This window comes from Vulpes vulpes, unplaced genomic scaffold (genome assembly GCF_048418805.1).
Source record: "Vulpes vulpes isolate BD-2025 unplaced genomic scaffold, VulVul3 u000000629, whole genome shotgun sequence".
In the NCBI taxonomy this organism is placed as follows: domain Eukaryota; kingdom Metazoa; phylum Chordata; class Mammalia; order Carnivora; family Canidae; genus Vulpes; species Vulpes vulpes.
This window is the reverse complement of record NW_027325788.1, coordinates 726,805-738,442: the sequence shown is the minus strand read 5'-3', so window position 1 is coordinate 738,442 and position 11,638 is coordinate 726,805. Positions and strand designations below refer to the sequence as shown.

Genomic DNA, 11,638 nt, shown 5'->3' with positions numbered 1-11,638 from the left:
ATCATGTTCCAGGTCCCTGTTCAGCAAGGAACCAGCTTCTGCCTCTCCCTCTGCCCCTCTCGCTCATTCTTTTTCACTCCTCTCTCTCTCAAAAAAATAAATATCATCTTTGAAAAAGAAACAACCAAACAAACCCAGAAGGAAGAGAAATCTCCAATGTAGAAGAATTTCAAACAATTTGTGAAGACATTCCACCCTCAACTTGATGAGCATAGTTTCCCACTCTTATGTGTGGAATACACATAGTAACTTCGTTCTACCATAAATACTATGAAAAAGTTAAAAAAATAATAATATAATAATAATAATGATGATAATAATAATAACGAATCACTTTACTATGGAGAAAGCTGACAAACTCAACCTCAGCAAGATGATCAGATCTGTACTAAGACTCATAAATCATGTTGATAGTATCTATCCTTTATATGATATAATAAAAATGGAAGCATATCTCTGTATATAATCCACAAAAACAGTTCAATCATGAGTTAAGTGACAGACATGTCCCAACTGAGGGAAATTCTACAAAATACCCTACTTCTCACAGTATTCCAGTTCAACAACAACAAGGAAAGGTTGAAAGATTCTTACAATCCAGAGGAGCCTAAGAAAACATGAACAAATGGTATGTGATATGAGGGATGGTTACTGAGCAAAAACTAATGAAATCTGAATAATGAATGGTCTTTGGTTAATGCGAATATTTTAATATTGATTCATTAGCTAATGTGTACTGTACTTATATATGATATCAATAATTGGAGAAATTGAGTGCAAGTGCATGAGAATTCTCTGTACTATCTTCTCAATTTCCCTATAAATCTTTGTTTTTTTTCTAGTAAATAAGATTTATTTTGAAAATTGTCTTAAATGAATCAGGCTCCAAGTGTGAAGACATTTTAAGAATAGTTTAATTAACTTTTGCCTTATTCTTAAAGAGTGCTTTCGATGGGAACAAAGAAAGAATTATATATCAGAAGGAAAGAAAAACACTTATGAACATGTATAATGTCTCCTCAACCTGAAAAGCAGGAAAGGATAATAAATAGCAAAAAAAAACAGATAAAAATACTTCTATTACACCATATTGCAAGTGCATTTAAAATTAGCAATGTATAACATTTATTTCCTTGACATTTCTCTTCCAAAGAGTTCACAGTGCTTCAGGGTCAGTTGAAACAGGTGAAGAACCTCAGGGAAGAATCCTTCACATAATAATAGGACCATTGGTGATAATGTCTCTCAGTTCTCTCCAAATCCATAAGGATGCATTTCCTGATGAGTGACTGAGCTGTGAAGAAAGAGATGAGAAACCCTCAGTCCTCTGATTACTTGTGTCAAAATATTTTACCCATAGTACTATGGAGAGTAAATTATCCTTATTAATAGGAAATAAGTTTCAGATTGGAATCACAGCAATCAGATGGGCAGAGAAAAAACGCTTTGACTCCCTCTTCATCTTTTAAAGACAAAGGAGAGCTTTTCTATATACAAAGTCAGTTGTCAAGATAGCCTTACAGAATAAGAGTCTGCAGCATGGAATCCCGCTGCACAGCCCGGATGCCCACACTCCAGGTCTTCCTGATTCCAAATCCCTGGGCCTGTCCCCCAACACAGGCTGCCACCAGAGGTCACTTGCAATTGCTCTCTTAGGAGATCGGGGGAAGGGGGAAGTAGCTAGATAGGATGGGATAGGATGCATGGAGGCTAAGAAAATTAAGGCATTCCACTTTAAGTTCAGCCTTAGCACACGTGCAGCCATCCCAGGCCCCTGTGAAGAAGACCTGAAATTTACATTACTTCACTTACAGGAAAAAAACAAAAGTTTACAGGTTAATATCCTAGAAAGCCCCACATGAGCATAAGAACTGAGCCAAGGCCAAGGGCAGGAATCCCCTATTGGAATAAGAACAGAGCTCAATGCCTTTGAAGGCCCCATATCAAAATGTAAACAGAACTTGAGGAATTGCTCCAGCCCCTCTGGAGGTCCCTGAGACCAGCCCTTAAAACGAAGCTAAAACCCACCTTGGGGTCCAAGTCCCTGCTCCTCTGTGTCCGGTGTACTTGGACACAAGCTTGAGCTTGTAAATCACCCTCATGTGTTTCCATTGTTGTGGCTTCTCTGTGGTTTCTCAGATTCCCAATCTTGGGCACAACAGTCTGAGATAAAAAAACAAAACCAAAACAAGCTTGGACGCAGGCAGAGTGAACGCAGGTTTCTGAGTGATGCGGCAGAGATCCGGGGGCTTGGGGTCTCTTCATTGGAGGACCCTGCAGAATGGGGGGTGGGATGCTCAGCCCCAGAGCCAGAGGACCCAGCGTCCCCACCCGAATCCCACCCATCAGCAACAGGCTTAGGGAGCAGCACAGCGCCGCTTGCTGGAGGCCAGAGGCGCTAACGCCCACCCTGCCTCTGACCCCGCAGGTGCATCTCCCAGGCAGATGTGCACCTGACAATGAGCGCCAAGGCCCACCCCTGACCCCGCACAGACCACTCGCTGCCACCACGATGTCGGACGACAGAGACTGCAGAGTTTCAGCTCTGCCAGGAAAGTAGGGTCTAGCTTCCTCTGTACTTTGTGCTTTATTTTCATTTATTTTCTTTGATTCTTTTGTATTAATTGCCTTATTTTAATTTTTATGTATGTATACCATATAGATTTCTTACGTTTACTTTCATGGTACTTTAATTGTGTTTCTTATTTTGGGATTTAGAATCTTTTAACAAGCAGGCCAAAATAATCTGCTGTTTCTTTGGGGAGGGCAGTTGTTATTGTTTTTCTTGGTTTTTCTTTTTTTTCCTTCTTTCTTTTCTGGAAAACATAAAGAGATGGAGAAATTCACCTCCATACAATAACATGAGGTAGTACTCACAGCCAGGAAGTTCATCAATATGCATATATGATGTCTAACTACAGTTTAAAACAATGATTATAAAGATAGCAGCTGGGCTGGAAAAAGAGCACAGAAGAAAACTAGAGAATCCCTTACTGTTGAAATAAAAGAACTAAAATCTAGTCAGGAGAACATTAAAAATACTATAACTGAGATGCAGTTCCAAGTGAAAGCCTTAAAAACAAGAAAGATTTCGGAATACAGAGGCAGACATAGTGAACTCAGCCACTTATTAAAACAGAAACATTCATATCATAGGAGACTCAGAAGATGAAGAGAGAAAAGGTGGGCCTTGCTCAGCCATTAGAAATGACAAATACTCACCATTAGCTTCAACATGGATGGAACTGGAAGGTATTATGCTGAGTGAAGTAAGTCAATCAGAGAAGGACAAACACTGTATGTTCTCATTCATTTGGGGAATGTAGATAATAGTGAAAGGGAATATCAGGGAAGGGAGAAGGAATGTATGGGAAATATCAGAAAGGGAGACAGAACAAAAAGACTCCTGACTCTGAGAAATGAACTTGGGGTGATGGAAGTGGAGGAGGGTGGGGGTGGGGGTGAATGTGTGATGGGCACTGAGGGGGGCACTAGATGGTATTAGCACTGGGTGTTATTCCATATGTTGGCAAATTGAACACCAAAAAAATTAATTTATTATTAAAAAAAGAAAGAAAGAAAGAAAGAAAGAGTGGCACCTGGGTGGCTCAGTCAGTTAAGCTTCTGCCTTAGGCTCAGATCATATTCCAGGACCCAAGGCAGGCTCCCTGTTCAGCAGGAAAACAGCTTCTCCCTCTCCCTCTGCCCCTCTCGCTCATTCTTTTTCGCTCCTCTCTCATTCAAAGAAATAAATATCATCTTTGAAAAAGAAACAACCAAACAAACCCAGAAGGAAGAGAAATCTCCCATGTACAAGAATTTCAAACAATTTGTGAAGACATTCCACCCTCAAGTGGATGAGCATAGCTTCCCACTCTTATGTGTGGAATACACATAGTAACTTCCTTCTACAAAATATATTATGAAAAAGTTAAAATAATAATAATAATAATAATAATAATAATAATAATAATAATAAAGAATCACTTTACGATAGGGAAAGCTGACAAACACTACCTCAGCAGGATGATCAGATCGGTACCAAGACTGATAAGTCACATGATAGTATCTATTCTTTATATAATAAAAATGGCAGTATATCGCTGTATATCCTCCACAAAAACAGATCAATCATGAGACAAATGAGAGACATGTCCCAACTGAGGGAAATTTTACAAAATACTCTACTTCTCAAAGTGTTCCAGTTCAACAACAAGGAAAGGCTGAAAGACTGTCACAATCCAGAGGAGCCTAAGACAACATGAGGACAAATATAATGTGATATGAGGGATGGTTACTTAGCAAAACTAAGGAAATCTGAATAAAGAATGGTCTTTGGTTAATGCGAATATTTTAATATTGATTCATTAGCTAATATTTGTACCGTACTAATATAAGATATCAATAATTGGAGAAATTGAGTGCCAGTGCATGAGAATTCTCTGTAGTATCTTCTCAATTTCCCTATAAATCTTTGGTTCTTTTCTAATCAATAAGATTTATTTTGAAAATTGACTTAAAAGAATCAGGCTCCAAGGGTGAAGCCATTTTTAGAATAGTTTAATTAACTTACGCCTTATTCTTAAAGAGTTCCTTCGATGGGAACAAAGTAAGAATTTTATATCAGAAGGAAAGAAAAACACTTATGAACACGTATAATGCCTCCTCCACCTGAAAAGCAGGAAAGGATAATAAATAGCAAAAATCAGACAAAAAAGTTCTATTTTAAAAGACACCATACTGCAAGTGCATTTCAAATCAGCAATGCAGGCATACCTGGGTGGCACAGTGGTTCAGTGCCTGCCTTTGGCCCAGGGCATGATCCTAGAGACTGAGGATCAACCCCACATGGGGCTCGCGGTGCATGGACCTGCTTCTCCCTCTGCCTGTGTCTCTGCCTCTCTCTCTCTCTCTGTATGACTATCATAAATAAGTAAAAAATAAAAAAAATAAAATCTTTTAAAAAATACAAAAATACAAAAATAAAATAAAATAAAATAAAATAATCAGTACATAACATTTTTTCTCTGACATTTGTCTTCCAAATAGTTCACAGTGTTTCAGTGTCAGTTGAAACAGGGGAAGAATCTCGGGAAGAATCCTTCACATAATAATAGGACCATTGGTAATTGGTAATGATGTCTCTCAGTTTTTTATAAGTCCATAAAGATGTATTTCCTGATGAGTGACTGAGCTGTGAAGAAAGAGATGAGAAACCCTCATCCCTCTGGATTCCTTGTGTCAGAATATTTTAACCATGGTACTACGGATAGTAAATTAACCTTATTAACAGGAAATACATCTCAGATTGGAATCTGAGCAATCAGATGGGCAGAGAAAAAAGCTTTGACTTGCTCTTCATCTTTTAAAGACAAAGGAGAGCTTTTGTATGTACAAAGTCAGTTGTCAAGATAGCCTTAGGGAATAAGAGTCTGCAGGATGGAATCCGGCTGCACAGCTGGGATGCCAGCGCTCCAAGTCTTCCTGATCCCCAAACCCTGGGCCTGTCCCCCAACACATGCTGCTATGCTGAAGTCATTGCAATTGCTCCCTTAAGAGCTCCAAGGAAGGGGGAAGGAGCTAGATAGGATGGGACCGGACTCGTGGAGGCCGAGAAAATTAAGGTGGTTCGGGACCCCGGGGCTTCTCAGTAGGGAACACGGGGCTTCTGAGGCCAGGGGGAGCAACAGCAGCCAACAACACAAGGCTACATGGTAGGGTACTGGCGATGACCCCTGTGCCCCCACCCCCGGGGCCTCGGGGAAGAGGAGGCCACTAGGATAGGGCCTCCAGGGGTTGCCATGACAGCTGAACCCCAAATGGGGTGAGTGATGGCACCCTGGGAAGCAGGGGGCTGGGGTGAGGGCAGGAAGGGGACCTGGGTGCCAGGCAGCATTGCCGTGGCTGGAGCAGGACACACATCGATCCAATGGGGGTCGGATGGGTCAGGGTGACACCCACATTCGGTGCTTTATATATTTCTAAATTCTATGCATTTTATTTGAGACAATTTGTAATTTGTAAACATACATAGTTTGATGACCCCCAGATAATGTCCCCGGTCCAGTCAGGGCCCTGCACTGACCACACGGGGCCCCAGGGGCAGGTGCCACAGCAAACCCCAGACTGGGGTCACCTTTATCTGCAGACATCTCTGTGGGCAACTTAGAGAAAGGGGATATCTGTGTCCGCCAGCCCGACACGCCATCCCCCTCATTCCCCACACCCACACCATCCCACTACATCATCATCCCCCATAGCGTCCCCCCTACATCATCCCCCTCACATCCACACAGCCCCACACAATCCCCACCCACACTATACCCCAACACCATCCCCCCTACACCATCCCCATACTCCACCATCATACCCCTGCCCCCACACCATCCACCCCCACACCATCAGCTCCCAGCAAGGACCCAGTGCAGCTGCCCCCTGTGGGACATGCTCAGCCTCCCTGGGGTTCTATGGATACCCTGCTCCCATCAGAAACACGGGTGTCCCATTGAGTAGCCAGGGGTTGCAGGGAGGAGGGGAGGCAGGGAGCCCCGCACAGTGTGGGTGCAGGTGGGTGGAGCAGAGGATGCACTGTGCCCTGCCTCCTCCCACTGTCGATCCTGGAGGGCGGCACACGCTGCACAGGACATCAGCCCCTAACCCAGAGGGACCCGGGTTGTCCTGGCCCCGGGCTCTGTGGGTGCTGGGGTGATTTGAGCCTCCCTGCAGGCCCAACACAAAGGCTAATGGGATCCAGCCCCCCATGGCCCTGGGCAGGCCTGGATTCTGGTCCCTGGGCATACCCCACAGATCCAGGTCACTGACCTAGGGCAGCCCTGGGGATCCCGGGACACCCCAGGGTGGGGAGAGCAGGGGTAGGCTGGTGGGCCACACCCGCACCCACACCAGGAGGCAGGCTCCTCCAGGTGCTGCAGCCCCAGGGGGCCCGAGGCCGGGATCCAGCTGCCCTGTGGTGACCAAGCACAGGAGCCCATGAGCTGCAGGTCCAGGTCATCTCTGCTGTCCTCAGAACCGTCTCTCAGGCTGAAACCTCAGGACACATGCCCCCACCCGGAGTCCACAAATGGTCCCAGGTGGGGGACTGCAGCACTCACCCCCCAACCCTGTATGATTCTTGCCCTCCCCTAAAGGACAGAAAGGTCTCCGTCCCCAGGGGAAGGCTCTGACCCGTTTTCTGTGGAAAATCAATAAAGTGGTGTGGTGCGAAAATGCACAGCCAGCCCGTTTCTGTGTCTCCCAGAAATCTGTGCCAGGAGGGTGGGGAGACCCCCAGATAGGAGGACGGGGCACCACCCAGGCCCCAACCACCCCCTATAGGTGCGCCGCCAGGCACACACAGCTGACATCCCAACGTGCCCTCCAGGGGCGGCCAGACCCCAGGTCAGGACCCCACAGACTTTTCTGGGACTCAGCCTGTGCCCCGTGGGCCAGGAGGGGCTGGGACAGAGTGACATCCAGGGAGCCTCAAGTCACCAGGGTCTGTGAAAAAAACTACCTGGGAGGTCTGTGCTCCCTCTGTCAAGGGGGCTGGGGCTAGCCAGGTTCCGGGGCAATTCCTCCCCTCCCCGCATTCCCGTGCCTGTGTGCCTGGGGCACAGAGGGCCTGCGGGGCGGTCAGCGTGGTCCTGGAAGGGATGTCAGGATAGCAGGCTCTTGTGCCAAGATTGCGAAACCGAGAAACCACTGAGGAGCCGACATCGATGCAATCACACGAGGTTTTATTTACAAGCTCGGGCTTGGGTCCAAGTGCACCTGACACAGCGGAGCAGGGACTTGGACCCCGAGACTAAGAGGCATAGCAGCTTTATAGGGCCAGTGGCCCATGGGATATGCAGAAAGTTGCAGTCATGTAGATCCAAACTCAGGTGGCCGATTTAATTACACCTTACCCTATTGTATCCACTTGAGCTGGCCTATTACTGTGGTCAGAATTGGCGTGCAGTTTTGGTGGGTACAAAGCAGGGTTACATTGTTATGAGAGGATTTCCGATTAGGGTGTGCCCAGCAGCTCCTCTAGGGTGGGGCAGCGCCTTAAGCCATAAGCAGGTCATGTGGGGGTCATAGGGGAGGTGGCAGGTGTAGCACAAAATGGAATCAGTCCTGCTCTCCTTGTCCATGGGTAGGGGATTTTTGTTAAATTTCGTGGGTCCTACACTTGCAGTTCACTCCCCTGGTCACCCTCACCAGGTGGACAGTGGGTGCACACCTTGTGGTGCTGGATCGCTCACACCAGAGTGTGGAGGGCACCCTGTTCGGCCTAGTGAGTAGGGGCTGGGTGAGCATGGGGTGAGCATGCCTGAAGGCCAGGCAGCACAGGGGACCGAAGAACCCCAGCCCCTTCCTGACCCTGACTCCCACACACAGGCAGCCCCAGAGAGAGAGAGAGAGAGAGACAGGCAGAGACACAGGCAGAGGGAGAAGCAGGCTCCATGCACCGGGAGCCTGACGTGGGATTCGATCCCGGGTCTCCAGGATCGTGCCCTGGGCCAAAGGTAGGCGCCAAAATGCAGTGCCACCCCGGGATCTCCTATTTTATGTGTTTAAATTTCTTTTTATTGGAGTCCAATTTGTATGAATTCTTTCTTCAGCACGGGTGTCATTCAGGATAGAAGGAGAGATAAAGAGTTTCACGGACAGGCAAAATATAAAGGTGTTCATGACCATTAAACCAGTCCAGTAAGAAATTTTAAGAGGGACTCTTCTAGTGCGGGAAAAAAAGAGACCAAAAGCAACAAAGGCTAGAAAGGACCAGAGAACATCACCAGAAACACCAACTCTACTGGTAACACAAAGGCACTTAGTTCATATCTTTCAATAATCACTCTGAATGCTGATAGGCTAAATGCTCCAATCAAAAGATATAGGGTATCAGAGTGGCTTAAAAATCATGATCCGGGATGCCTGGGTGGCTCAGGGATTGATCCTCAGACTTTAACTCAGGGTGTGATCCTGGAGTCTGGGATCCAGTCCCATATTGGGCCCCTGGTGGGGAGCCTGTTTTTCTCTCTGCATCATTTTCTGCTTCTCTCTCTCTCTCTCTCACTCTCTCTCTCACTCTCTCATAAATAAAATGGTTATTAAAAAAACAAGATCCATCTGTATGGTGCCTACATAATGCTCACCTTAGACCTATAGACACCAGCAGATTGAAAGTCAGGGGAAGGAAAATCATCTATCATGCTAATGGACATCAAAAGAAAGCTGGAGGACTCATACTTATATCAGACAAACTAGATTTCAAATCAAACCCTGGGGTACATTTGCTGGCTCAGTGGTTGAGCATCTGCCTTTGGCTCAGGGTGTGATCCTGGGATCCCAGGATCAAGTCCCACATTGGCCTTCCTTTGGGGAGCCTGCCTCTCCCTCTGCCTATGTTTTTGCCTCTGCTTCTCTGTGTATCTCTCATGAATAAATAAATAAAATATTTAAATTTCCAAAAAGAAAGAACAAATACTGTAAGAAGAGATGAAGAAGGGCATTATTTCATAATTAAAAAGACTCTCTATCAAGATCAGACAACTAAATATTTATGCTGCCAACAGGGAGTACCTAAATATAGAAACTAATTAACAACAAACGTACAGGAACTCACTGATAATAATACAATGACAGGGGATTTTAACACCACTTATGGCAATGGACCGATCGACTATGCAGAAAATCAACAGGGGAACAATAGCCTTGACACACTGGACCACAGCAACTCAACAGATATAGTCAAAACATTTCATCCTAAAGCAAAATACACATTCCTTTCAAGTGCACATGGGACATTCTCCAGAACAGATCATATCATGGGCCACAAATCAGCCCTCAACAGGTACAACAGGTACAAGAAGGTTGATGTCACACCATGTACATTTTCGGACCACGACGCTATGAAACTCGAAGTCGACAGTAAGAAAAAATTTGGACAGACCAAAAAAACGTGGAGATTTTGAACATCCTACGAGAGAATGAATGGAGCAACCAGGAAATTAAAGAGAAAATTTAAAACAAATGAAAATGAAAACATGTTTCTCCAAACCTCTGGAATGTAGCAAAGGCAGACCTAAGAGGGAAATACATAGCAATACAGGCCTACCTCAAGGAACAAGAAGTCTCCAATACACAACCTAACCCTACACCTAAAGGAGCTGGCAAAGGAATAGCAAACAAAGCCTAAAGCCTACAGAAGAAGGGAAAAAATAAAGATGAGAGCAGACATAAACAATACAGAAACCACAAAACAGTCGAATGGAATAACGAAACTAAGAGCTGGTTCTTCAAAATAATTAATAAAATGGATCAATCCCTAGCCAGCCTTATCCACGAGAAAAGAGACAAGACTTAAATAAATAAAATCACAAATGAGAGAAGAGAGATCACATCAACACCAGAAAAACAAGACAATTATAAGGGAAAACTATGAAAGACTATACGCTAACAAACTGGGAGACCTGGAAGAAATGGACAAATCCCTAGAAATGTGCAAACGAGCAACACTGAAATAGGAAGAAACAGAAAATGTTAACAGACCCATAACTAGCAATGGAATTGAATCAGCAAGGCACCTGGGTGCCTCAGTGGTTGATCATCTGCTTTGGCTCAGATCATGATCCGGGGTCCTGGGGGATCAAGTCCCACATCTGGCTCCCTGCATGGAGCCTCATTTTCCCTCTGCCGATACCTCTGCCTCTCTGTGTCTCTCATGAATTCATAAATAAAATCTTTAAAAAAGAAAAAAGATAAAAAGACGAGAAAGGACCCAAATAAAATCACAAATGAGAAAAGAGAAATAACAACACTAGAGAAATACAAAGGTTTATAAGAGAACATTATGAAAAATTTTATGCCAGAAACCTCGAACCTGGAAGAAATAGATCAATTCCTAGAAATATATAACATAGCAAAAGTAAAAAAGGAAGAAATAAGAAATTTGAACAGACAGATAACCAGCAAAGAAATTGAATCAGCAATCAAGAACCTCCCAACAGGAGACGCTTAGATCAATAGAACAAAAGGGAAAGCCGAAACAAGATAGAAACCTGTAACTCTATGATCCATTAATCGACAACAAGGCAGGAAGGAATATCCAATGGCACAAAGCAGTCTCTTCAACAAACCCTAACCCTGACCCCAGGATAAGAACAAATGGTGTTGGGAAAACCAGGCAGCCACATGCAGAAGAATGAACCTGGACCCCTCTCTTATACCATATAAATTCAAAATGGACGAAAGACCTAAATGTGAGACCTGAAACCATAAAAAGAAGAAAAGATAGGCAGCACCATCTTTGACATTGGCCATTGGATCTTCTTTCTAGAAATGCCTCTGAGGCAAGGGAAACAAAAGCAAAAATACTCTTGGGGCTTCATCAAATTGAAAAGCTTCCCCAAAGTGAAGGAAACAACCAAAGCTCAAAGGCAACATACAAAACAAGAGGAGATATTTGTAAACAACACATCCAATAAAGAGTTAGTATCCAAAACACATAAAGCAAATATAAATCTCAGCATCCTAAACACAAAGTATCCAACTGCAGATGGGCAGAAGACATGAATGGACTTTGTCTCTGGCAAGACATCCAGATGGCCGCCAGACACACGGAAAGACACTCAGCGTTACCCATCATCAAGGA

General features: G+C 44.5%; 1 long non-coding RNA gene across 1 annotated transcript; it reads right to left on the bottom strand.

Annotated features, from left to right (window-relative positions):
* Positions 1 to 892: 892 nt before the first annotated feature.
* Positions 893 to 2,148, bottom strand: LOC140597353 (uncharacterized). Its single transcript, XR_011999210.1, has 2 exons — positions 2,029 to 2,148; positions 893 to 1,294 (listed from the first exon to the last, which is right to left on the bottom strand). It is a non-coding gene; the product is annotated as an uncharacterized lncRNA (long non-coding RNA).
* Between the last annotated feature and the right edge of the window lie 9,490 nt (positions 2,149 to 11,638).